Genomic DNA, 10,000 nt, shown 5'->3' with positions numbered 1-10,000 from the left:
TCCCTGTTCAGTCCTCAGTGTTCTCTCTCTCTCTCTCTCTCTCTCTCTCTCTCTCTCTCTCTCTCTCTCTCTCTCTCTCTCTCTCTGTCTGTCTGTCTCTGTCTGTCTGTCTGTCTGTCTCTCAATCTCTCTCTCTCTCTCTCACACACACAGATATATATCCCTAAGGGAGGGACTAAGATATGGTGATGGTAAAGGAGAAGGGAGGGAAGGGGGTGGGAGAGGAGCAGGACTAAGATATGGTGATGGTAAAGGAGAAGGGAGGGAGGGAGGGGGGGGGGAGGAGCAGGACTAAGATATGGTGATGGCAAAGGGGAAGGGAGGGAGGGAAGGGGGTGGGAGAGGAGCAGGACTAAGATATGGTGATGGTAAAGGAGAAGGGAAGGAGGGAAGGGGGTGGGAGAGGAGCAGGACTAAGATATGGTGATGGTAAAGGAGAAGGGAAGGAGGGAAGGGGGTGGGAGAGGAGCAGGACTAAGATATGGTGATGGTAAAGGAGAAGGGAGGGAGGGAAGGGGGTGGGAGAGGAGCAGGACTAAGATATGGTGATGGTAAAGGAGAAGGGAGGGAGGGGGAGAGGGAGGGAGGGGAGAGGAACAGGACTAAGGTATGGTGATGGTAAAGGAGAAGGGAGGGAGGGGGAGAGGAACAGGACTGAGATATGGTGATGGTAAAGAAGAAGGGAGGGAGGGAGGGGGGGAGAGGAGCAGGACTAAGATATGGTGATGGTAAAGGAGAAGGGAGGGAGGGGGGTTGGGAGAGGAGCAGGACTAAGATATGGTGATGGTAAAGGAGAAGGGAGGGAGGGGGAGAGGGAGGGAGGGGAGAGGAACAGGACTAAGGTATGGTGATGGTAAAGGAGAAGGGAGGGAGGGGGAGAGGAACAGGACTGAGATATGGTGATGGTAAAGAAGAAGGGAGGGAGGGAGGGGGGGAGAGGAGCAGGACTAAGATATGGTGATGGTAAAGGAGAAGGGAGGGAGGGGGGTTGGGAGAGGAGCAGGACTAAGATATGGTGATGGTAAAGGAGAAGGGAGGGAGGGAGGGGGGTGGGGGAGGAGTAGGACTAAGATATGGTGATGGTAAAGGAGAAGGGAGGGAGGGAGGGGGGGTAGGAGAGGAGCAGGACTATGATATGGTGATTGATAAAGGAGAAGGGAGGGAGGGGTGGGGGAGGAGCAGGACTAAGATATGGTGATGGTAAAGGAGAAGGGAGGGAGGGGTGGGGGAGGAGCAGGACTAAGATATGGTGATGGTAAAGGAGAAGGGAGGGAGGGAAGGGGGTGGGAGAGGAGCTTGACTAAGATATGGTCATGGTAAAGGAGAAGGGAGGGAGGGAAGGGGGTTGGAGAGGAGCAGGACTAAGATATGGTGATGGTAAAGGAGAAGGGAGGGAGGGGGGGGGGAGGAACAGGACTAAGATATGCTGATGGTAAAGGAGGAGGGAGGGAAGGGGGTGGGAGAGGAGCAGGACTAAGATATGGTGATGGTAAAGGAGAAGGGAGGGAAGGGGGTGGGAGAGGAGCAGGACTAAGATATGGTGATGGTAAAGGAGAAGGGAGGGAGGGAGGGGAGAGGAACAGGACTAAGATATGGTGATGGTAAAGGAGATGGGAGGGAGGGAAGGGGTTGGGAGAGGAGCAGGACTAAGAAATGGTGATGGTAAAGGAGGAGGGAGGGAAGGGGGTGGGAGAGGAGCAGGACTAAGAAATGGTGATGGTAAAGGAGGAGGGAGGGAGGGGGGGGAGCAGGACTAAGATATGGTGATGGTAAAGGAGAAGGGAGGGAGGGAGGGTGGGAGAGGAGCAGGACTAAGATATGGTGATGGTAAAGGAGAAGGGAATGGGGGGGGGGGGGAGCAGGACTAAGATATTTTGAGGGAAGAGGCGGAAAGAGCTGGCTTGGTGGTGGGGAAGGGGAGAGAAGGGGGTGGGGGGGTGGGGGGGGGGGGGGGGGGGGCATCAAGACGCCTCTTTAAGAAAGTAAATCTTAACTTCGAGAAGAGAAGTCTTGTTAATTCCATACGCCCACAACATTCAGAGAGAAAAAAAAAAAGCGCTCATCAAAGCCAGTCCTGGACAAGCAGGTAGGCTAAGACAACAGCATGTGTGTCCCTGCACTGTCTCAAATCTGAAACACGGAAAACTGATAGAGGAAAGAAAAACAACCCTCAGTTGATGCTACAGAGAGACAGAGGTAAACAGAGAGATACAGAGAGACAGAGACAGAGTGACAGAGAGAGACATAGATAGAGAAGCGTGAGCGTAAAAATAAAAAAAAAATCGCCCGTTTTCGCCCGTTAATGGCGGACGTCTTCTGATGCCACACGTCACGTTGAGAACGGTGGCCGCTCCTTCCTTCCGCTGATTTGAATAATAACTCAGTTTCTTTATCTATTTCTTTTTCTGCCTGTTGAAGACAGGACAACGCAGGACATAATTATTCTCATTAAACTCTTGTTATAGCGTGCTTTGTGTTACAGAAGCGACGAAACTGCTGTCTTAAAGCCGCTTTGACGTGTATTCGGCATTTTGCATCATTAAAAGTAACAGAGGTGCTCTTTGCTCTTTTCCTGCTGTAGAATTCATTTTGCATTCGGGGCCAGGTTCGTGGGGAGATTTGTGAGGTTTCCCTTGTTGGGACGCCAAGGGGCGACTTCCGTTGTCAATTGTCCCCCCCCCCCTCCCTCCCTCCATCCCCCAACCGCCCCCCCACCCCCCCACCCCCCCACCCGCCCTCCCACACACACGCCTTCTGGAACTTTCTGCGCTGGAAACTTCCTCTTTTCTATCGTTCTTTAATTTCTTTCGCTCTCTTATCTATAAGGCTGTCTTTATTTCTATTGCCGTATTATTTCTACTGCTGTCTCAATTGCATTGCTGCCATTGTTTGTACTGCTTTTTTTTGTCTTTCAATTATCTTGTTTTCTTCTTTATCTGTTGATTTAAGCATCTGTTCATTCATGAAAAAAAAAATTTGTATACCCTACACATATGTCCACCTTTTTTTTTTTCCCCATGCCGAGTTACTCCTCGTATCTATGTTAATGGATAACTGATACATGAGTGATTACTATGCATTCGTGTATGATTCAAGTGTTGTACTGAAATGTTTTTGGCATGAAAATTTGGGGGCGGGGGGGGGGGGAGGGGGGGGGACAAGTTCAGCTCACCGAGGGGTTGATGCTCATGGAACTGATAATGTCCATTATTTTACCTCAACTTCAAGGTACTTTCTTAGCCCACGCTTTCTCGTGATCCTATACTTCCTCGCAATCCAACCGTGTTCTCGCAAATATGTGGGGGGGAGGGGGTGGGGATTGCGAGAATACTTGATCGTTCTCCTGCCACGAGTTTTAGCAATGCGTTAGAAAATGTGGGAAGTTCTTGTTTTTGTGTAAAAAACAAACAAACAAACAAACAAACAAACAAAACAAAACAAAAACAACAACAACAACAACAAAAAACCTCTTTGTTATCGTTTTTTGTTTTGTTTTGTATTGGTTTTGGTTTTGTTTTTGTTTTTTGTTTGGTTTGTATTTGGGGTGTTTTTTTGTTGTTGTTTGTTTGTTGTTGTTGTTGTTGTTTTGTTGTTGTGTTCTTGTCTTTTCCAAAAACAAATCTGAACAAGAGAGAGACAGACAGACAGATAGAGACAGACAGAGAGACAGACAGAGACAGACAGGGAGACTGAGACAGAGAGAGAGACAGAGACAGAGAGAGAGAGAGAGAGAGAGAGGGAGAGATACAGAGAGAGAGGGGAGACAGAAACAGAGAGAGACGGAGAGAGAAAGAGAGAGAGAGAGGGAGGAGACAGACAGAGAGGCAGAGACAGAGAGAGACGGAGAGAGACACAAAGAGACAGAGAGAGAGACAGAGAGAGAGTGAGGGAGACAGACAGACAGAGACAGAGCGAGACAGAGAGAGAACGAACTGAAATATTTAACTGAACTTAGGCCACGGACCACAATTCAAAACAAGGGGACTGGGAGGTGGACGTGGGAAGTGAATATTACGAGGGTCATTCAATAAATAAGGTGAATTTTTCGGTATAAGGACTTCTAATACAGATAGAAGCTTACTTCTTCTTTTTTCTTTTTTTTTTCTTTTTTTTCAAACTTCTTTTTCACATGGATTTAATTTGTTTTGCAGATTAAAAAAAAAACTTTGAGAGTTTTGGCGATTAACAAAGATGGCCGACCAAGAAGCATGCTCCAGGATTGAACAGCGGTCAGTTATCAAGTTTTTGGTTGCTGAAGGGTGCAAACCAGTTGAAATTCATAGGAGAATGTCAACTGTGTATGGTGCCACATTTTTCAGCCGAAAAATTGTCTACAAGTGGGCTAAATTGTTTAAAGAAGGACGGAGCAGTGCTGAGGATGAAGACAGGTCTGGAAGACCTGGAGCGACTGGCTGAGACATCAGTCCAAAGATTTTTACGCTGAGGGAATACGGAAGCTTGTGCACAGATGGGAAAAGTGTGTGACAGTGCTGGGAGACTACGTTGAAAAAAAATGAAAAAAAGTAAGCTTCTATCTGTATTAGAAGTCCTTATACCGAAAAATTCACCTTATTTATTGAATGACCCTCGTATCTTACTTGATTAGCATCACACAATATCAGACTGTGCATGGATATGACCTTCGTTAACTTAATTACGTCTAGGCTGTATGTTTCTCCTTTGATTCGCATGGAAAATGGAAAATAAATAAATAAGAGAGAGACAGAGAGGGAGAGAGACGGACAGAGACAGAGAGACATAGACAGAGACAGAGAGATATAGACAGAAACAGAGAAAGACACAGACAGACAGACAGAGGGCGACGTCGGAGGGAGAGAGAAGAGACAGACAGACAGACAGACACGGCAATCAAGAAACACAGAGAGAGACAGACAGACAAACGGACAGACAGACAGAGAAACACAGAGGATGTCGACGACGACGACGATGACGACGACGACGATGTGTACTGAACGAGAAAGCGTAGGCAAGCAAACCTCCTTTCGTTGTTCAACCTCCCGAACAACAGCAGCCAATAATAAGTAAAGGAGACGTAAACTGAATGCATGCAATGTACCCGCCAACTGCGATAGATACGGAGAACAGGATACTTACCTCCCCTCATCAGACACTGTTGGACAAGTTGTCGAACACTGAATTGCTGGCCCTAGAATGGAATTTCCCAACTCTTACAATCTTCAACTTCTTTAGATCATAAAAGGCAAAACTTGGCCACGAGAAAATTCCTCTCTCTCTCTCTCTCTCTCTCTCTCTCTCTCTCTCTCTCTCTCTCTCTGTGTGTGTGTGTCTCTCTGTTTCTCTTTGTGCCTCGGTCTCTCCCTCTCTCTCTCATAATCATTTCTTTCTTTTATTTTCTTTTTGGTCAGACAGTTTGGTAATATTCCTTATTGTTTGCATTTTTGATGTTGTCTTTTTTTTTTTTTTTATTCGTTTCTTTCTTCTTAGTAATGTCATAATTATTTTTGAACCCCCTTAAGAAGGGGCTATGGCCTTTACAGGATAAATTTTCGTCTGTCTGTCAGTATGTATGTAATTATGTCTTAGATGTTAAACCCGAATACAAATGTTTATTAAAAAAAAAAAAAAAAAAAAAATCGTTTCGGTGCATTCCTTATTTTCGTACTTTCTCCTTTACTTTCTTTTCTTTTCGCTTCCGAGGGAGGGTGTCACCAGGCAATGTCAGGGAGGGAGGGTGTCACCGGGCATTATCAGGGAGGGAGGGTGTCACCAGGCATTATCAGGGAGGGTGTCACCAGGCAATGTCAGGGAGGGAGGGTGCCACCAGGCATTGTCAGGGAGGGAGGGTGTCACCAGGCAATGTCAGGGAGGGAGGGTGCCACCAGGCAATGTCAGGGAGGGAGGGTGTCACCAGGCAATGTCAGGGAGGGAGGGAAGGTGTCACCAGGCATTATCAGGGAGGGAGGGTGTCACCAGGCAATGTCAGGGAGGGAGGGTGTCACCAGGCATTGTCAGGGAGGGAGGGTGTCACCAGGCATTATCAGGGAGGGAGGGAGGGTGTCACCAGGCATTATCAGGGAGGGAGGGAGGGTGTCACCAGGCATTGTCAGGGAGGGAGGGAGGGTGTCACCAGGCATTATCAGGGAGGGAGGGTGTCACCAGGCATTGTCAGGGAGGGAGGGTGTCACCAGGCATTATCAGGGAGGGAGGGAGGGTGTCACCAGGCATTATCAGGGAGGGAGGGTGTCACCAGGCATTGTCAGGGAGGGAGGGTGTCACCAGGCATTGTCAGGGAGGGAGGGTGTCACCAGGCATTATCAGGGAGGGAGGGAGGGTGTCACCAGGCATTATCAGGGAGGGATGGCGTCACCAGGCATTGTCAGGGAGGGAGGGAGGGTGTCACCAGGCATTATCAGGGAGGGAGGGTGTCACCAGGCATTGTCAGGGAGGGAGGGTGTCACCAGGCATTATCAGGGAGGGATGGTGTCACCAGGCATTATCAGGGAGGGTGTCTCAACAGGCATTGTCAGGGTGGGAGGGAGTGTGTCACTAGGCATTATCAGGGAGGGATGGTGTCACCAGGCATTGTCAGGGAGGGAGGGAGGGTGTCTCAACAGGCATTGTCAGGGAGGGAGGGTGTCACCAGGCATTGTCAGGGAGGGAGGGTGTCTCAACAGCCATTGTTAGGGAGGGAGGGTGTCTCAACAGGCATTGTCAGGGTGGGAGGGAGTGTGTCACTAGGCATTATCAGGGAGGGATGGTGTCACCAGGCATTGTCAGGGTGGGAGGGAGGGTGTCACCAGGCATTATCAGGGAGGGAGGGTGTTACCAGGCATTATCAGGGAGGGAGGGAGGGTGTCACCAGGCATTGTCAGGGTGGGAGGGAGGGTGTCACCAGGCATTATCAGGGAGGGGGCGTGTCACTAGGCATTGTCAGGGAGGGACGGAGGGTGTCTCAACAGGCATTGTCAGGGTGGGAGGGAGGGTGTCACCAGGCATTATCAGGGAGGGATGGTGTCACCAGGCATTATCAGGGAGGGAGGGAGGGTGTCTCAACAGGCATTGTCAGGGTGGGAGGGAGGGTGTCACCAGGCATTATCAGGGAGGGAGGGTGTCACCAGGCATTATCAGGGAGGGAGAGTGTCACAAGGCATTATCGGGGAGGGAGGGTGTCACCAGGCATTATCAGGGAGGGAGGGTGTCACCAGGCAATGTCAGGGAGGGAGGGAGGGTGTCACCAGGCATTATCAGTGAGGGAGGGTGTCACCAGGCATTGTCAGGGAGGGAGGGAGGCTGCCACCAGGCATTGTCAGGGAGGGAGGGTGTCACCAGGCATTGTCAGGGAGGGAGGGTGTCACCAGGCATTGTCAGGGAGGGAGGGTGTCACCAGGCATTGTCAGGGAGGGAGGGAGGGTGTTTCATCAGGCATTGTCAGGGAGGGAGGGTGTCACCAGGCATTGTCAGGGAGGGAGGGTTTCATCAGGCATTGCCATGGAGGGAGAGTGTCATCAGGCATTATCAGGGAGGGAGGGTTTCATCAGGCATTATCAGGGAGGGAGGGTTTCATCAGGCATTATCAGGGAGGGAGGGTTTCATCAGGCATTGTCAGGGAGGGAGGGAGTCACCAGGCATTGTCAGGGAAGTTGTGACCAGGAGTGACAAAAGAAATGGTTATGTCAGCGTTCCTCCAGTTCCAGTGATGCCATCAATCAACAGGACTACAGGTCCACGTACGGTTGACACACCAACTCCTATAATGAGTATGACGATGACAACGACAATGACAGATCTACATGGTCTTTATCAAGGGCAATATTCTTTCAGAATGATTGTTGATAATAATGATTACACAACAACAACAACAACAACAACAACAACATCAACAACAACAACAACTACAACTACTACTGCTACTACTATTACTTCTACTAAGACGACTACGACTACGAGTACTTCTAATCATATTTCTTCTACCGCTGCTACTGCTACCGCTTCTGCTACTAGGCCTTTTTGGCCTTTATAAAGCACAATTCGTACAGAATAAACAACAACAGCAACAATCATCATCAGCATCACCATCATCATCATATGACATGACAATTATATAAAGCGCAATTCTTCCAGAAGAAAATTACTGCACCCACCCACAGACACACAGACACGCACAAAGATATCGAGAGAGAGAAGGATATATATATATAAACAATTTATGAATACATCTTTACACAGCCATTGTCTATGCAAAACAGTGGAAGGGACAAAAAAAAAAAAAAAAAAAAAGGCCCCCAATCACCGTCAACTCGGAAACTTGCTCGTTAAATTATATTTTCAGGTTTTGTTTTAATTGTGTAAAATTTGGTATTGAGACCCAACATAAGTCGTTTTAGAAACCAGTTTGATGCGTGTGCGTGTGTATGAGTTTGTATAGGGGCCGTAGTCCTTGTATGTGTAGTGTTGGGTCTGCGTACATTTGTTTGTGGCATTCGTGTCTGCGAGACTGCAAAATGTTGGTTATTTGTGTGTGTGTGTGTGTGTGTGTGTGTGTGTGTGTGTGTGTGTGTGTGTGTATAACTGTCTGTCTGTGTCTGCGTGTGTGTCTGCGAGTGTGTGTCTGCGTGTTTGTGACTGTGCATTTTCACACTCTGATCGGTGTATACGCGTGTGTGGGTGCGCTCGATTGGGGTTCATTGAGAGTGGTCCGATTTCTTCCATGTTTTTTATTTCAATCTTTTGCCCTGATTCGATTCGATTTGATTTGATTTGGAATCTTTTATAGCGCCTATCCTCTGTCGGACACCAAGCTCTAAGCGCTTTACAAACACGGAGTCATTTGCACAACAGGCTGCGTGCCTGGTTAGAGCCGACTGACGGCTGCCATTGGGCGCTCATCATTCGTTTCCTGTGTCATTCAATCAGATTTCAGGCGCGTGCACATACACACTCAGACAAATGTGTCAACTTACCTTTCCCTGCGCTATATATTAATGCATTAAACATTTATCATTATTTATCATTATTATTATTATTATTATTATTATTATCATTATTATTATTATTATTATCATAAAATCATCCATTATTATATTCATTCATATATTCCTAGAGTAATTCATTTTGCCAGGCTGAATGACGCAAACATCAGGGCATATTTAAGAATAACATTTTTGCGTGTGTGCCAAGTTGTTTTTGACATCAGACAGAAAAAAAAGAAAAAGAAAACAACAACTCAAGACATAATCCGGTGTGTGTGTGTGTGTGTGTGTGTGTGTGTGTGTGTGTGTGTGTGTGTGTGTGTGTGTGTGTGTGTGTGTGTGTGTGTGTGTGTGTGTGTGTGTGTGTGTGTGTGTTCGCGCGTGTACGTGTTTGTGTGTGTGTGTTTGCCGAATAGTCATATGACCCAACATAAAATTCACAGCATCAACCAGGGACAGACCTCCAAAGTATGAAGTATGAGTGCGACATACTGACGTTGATTAAAGCAGGTGGACAATGCGAGAGCCAGTCTGCCTGATCGTCTGAATGTCTTTCCCTTTGTCTGCTCAACCCCAACCTCTTCTGTGTCTGTCTGTCTGTCTCTGTCTGTTTTTTCTTCCTGTCTGTCTCTGTTTATTTCTGTCCCTCTCTGTTTGACAGTTCTTCTTCAATCTGTCTCCTGGGATGATCTCGTGAGTTTTACGAAAATATAACATTATAAGTTCTCGCGTATGTTACAACACTGTATGTAGGGATAAAAGTCCTCTCTCTCTCTCTCTCTCTCTCTCTCTCTCTCTCTCTCTCTCTCTCTCTCTCTCTCTGTGTGTGTATCAAATATACATCAATGATAGCGATTAGTCAATCAGAACAACGTTCACCAGACTCAGACTTGTTATCAACGACTTGAAAACAAATATACGTTTCGTTAAAGTAACTGATTTGGATATGACACGCCTTCTTTACAACAAACTTGAAAGATAACTTGCATCATGTTAGTATGCATGCGAGTACTTAGCTAAACAAGTACATGTCGAACGTGCAGTGTAAA

General features: G+C 47.5%; 1 protein-coding gene across 1 annotated transcript in view; it reads right to left on the bottom strand.

The window, feature by feature from the left end:
• LOC143287331 (uncharacterized) overlaps positions 1–10,000 on the bottom strand; it is a 74,724-nt gene that overhangs the window by 63,292 nt on the left and 1,432 nt on the right. The window lies entirely within an intron of this gene.

The sequence above is a fragment of the Babylonia areolata genome, chromosome 11 (assembly GCF_041734735.1).
Source record: "Babylonia areolata isolate BAREFJ2019XMU chromosome 11, ASM4173473v1, whole genome shotgun sequence".
In the NCBI taxonomy this organism is placed as follows: Eukaryota; Metazoa; Mollusca; class Gastropoda; order Neogastropoda; family Buccinidae; genus Babylonia; species Babylonia areolata.
The sequence above is the reverse complement of the archived record's forward strand: the minus strand, read 5'-3'. Positions and strand labels throughout refer to the sequence as shown.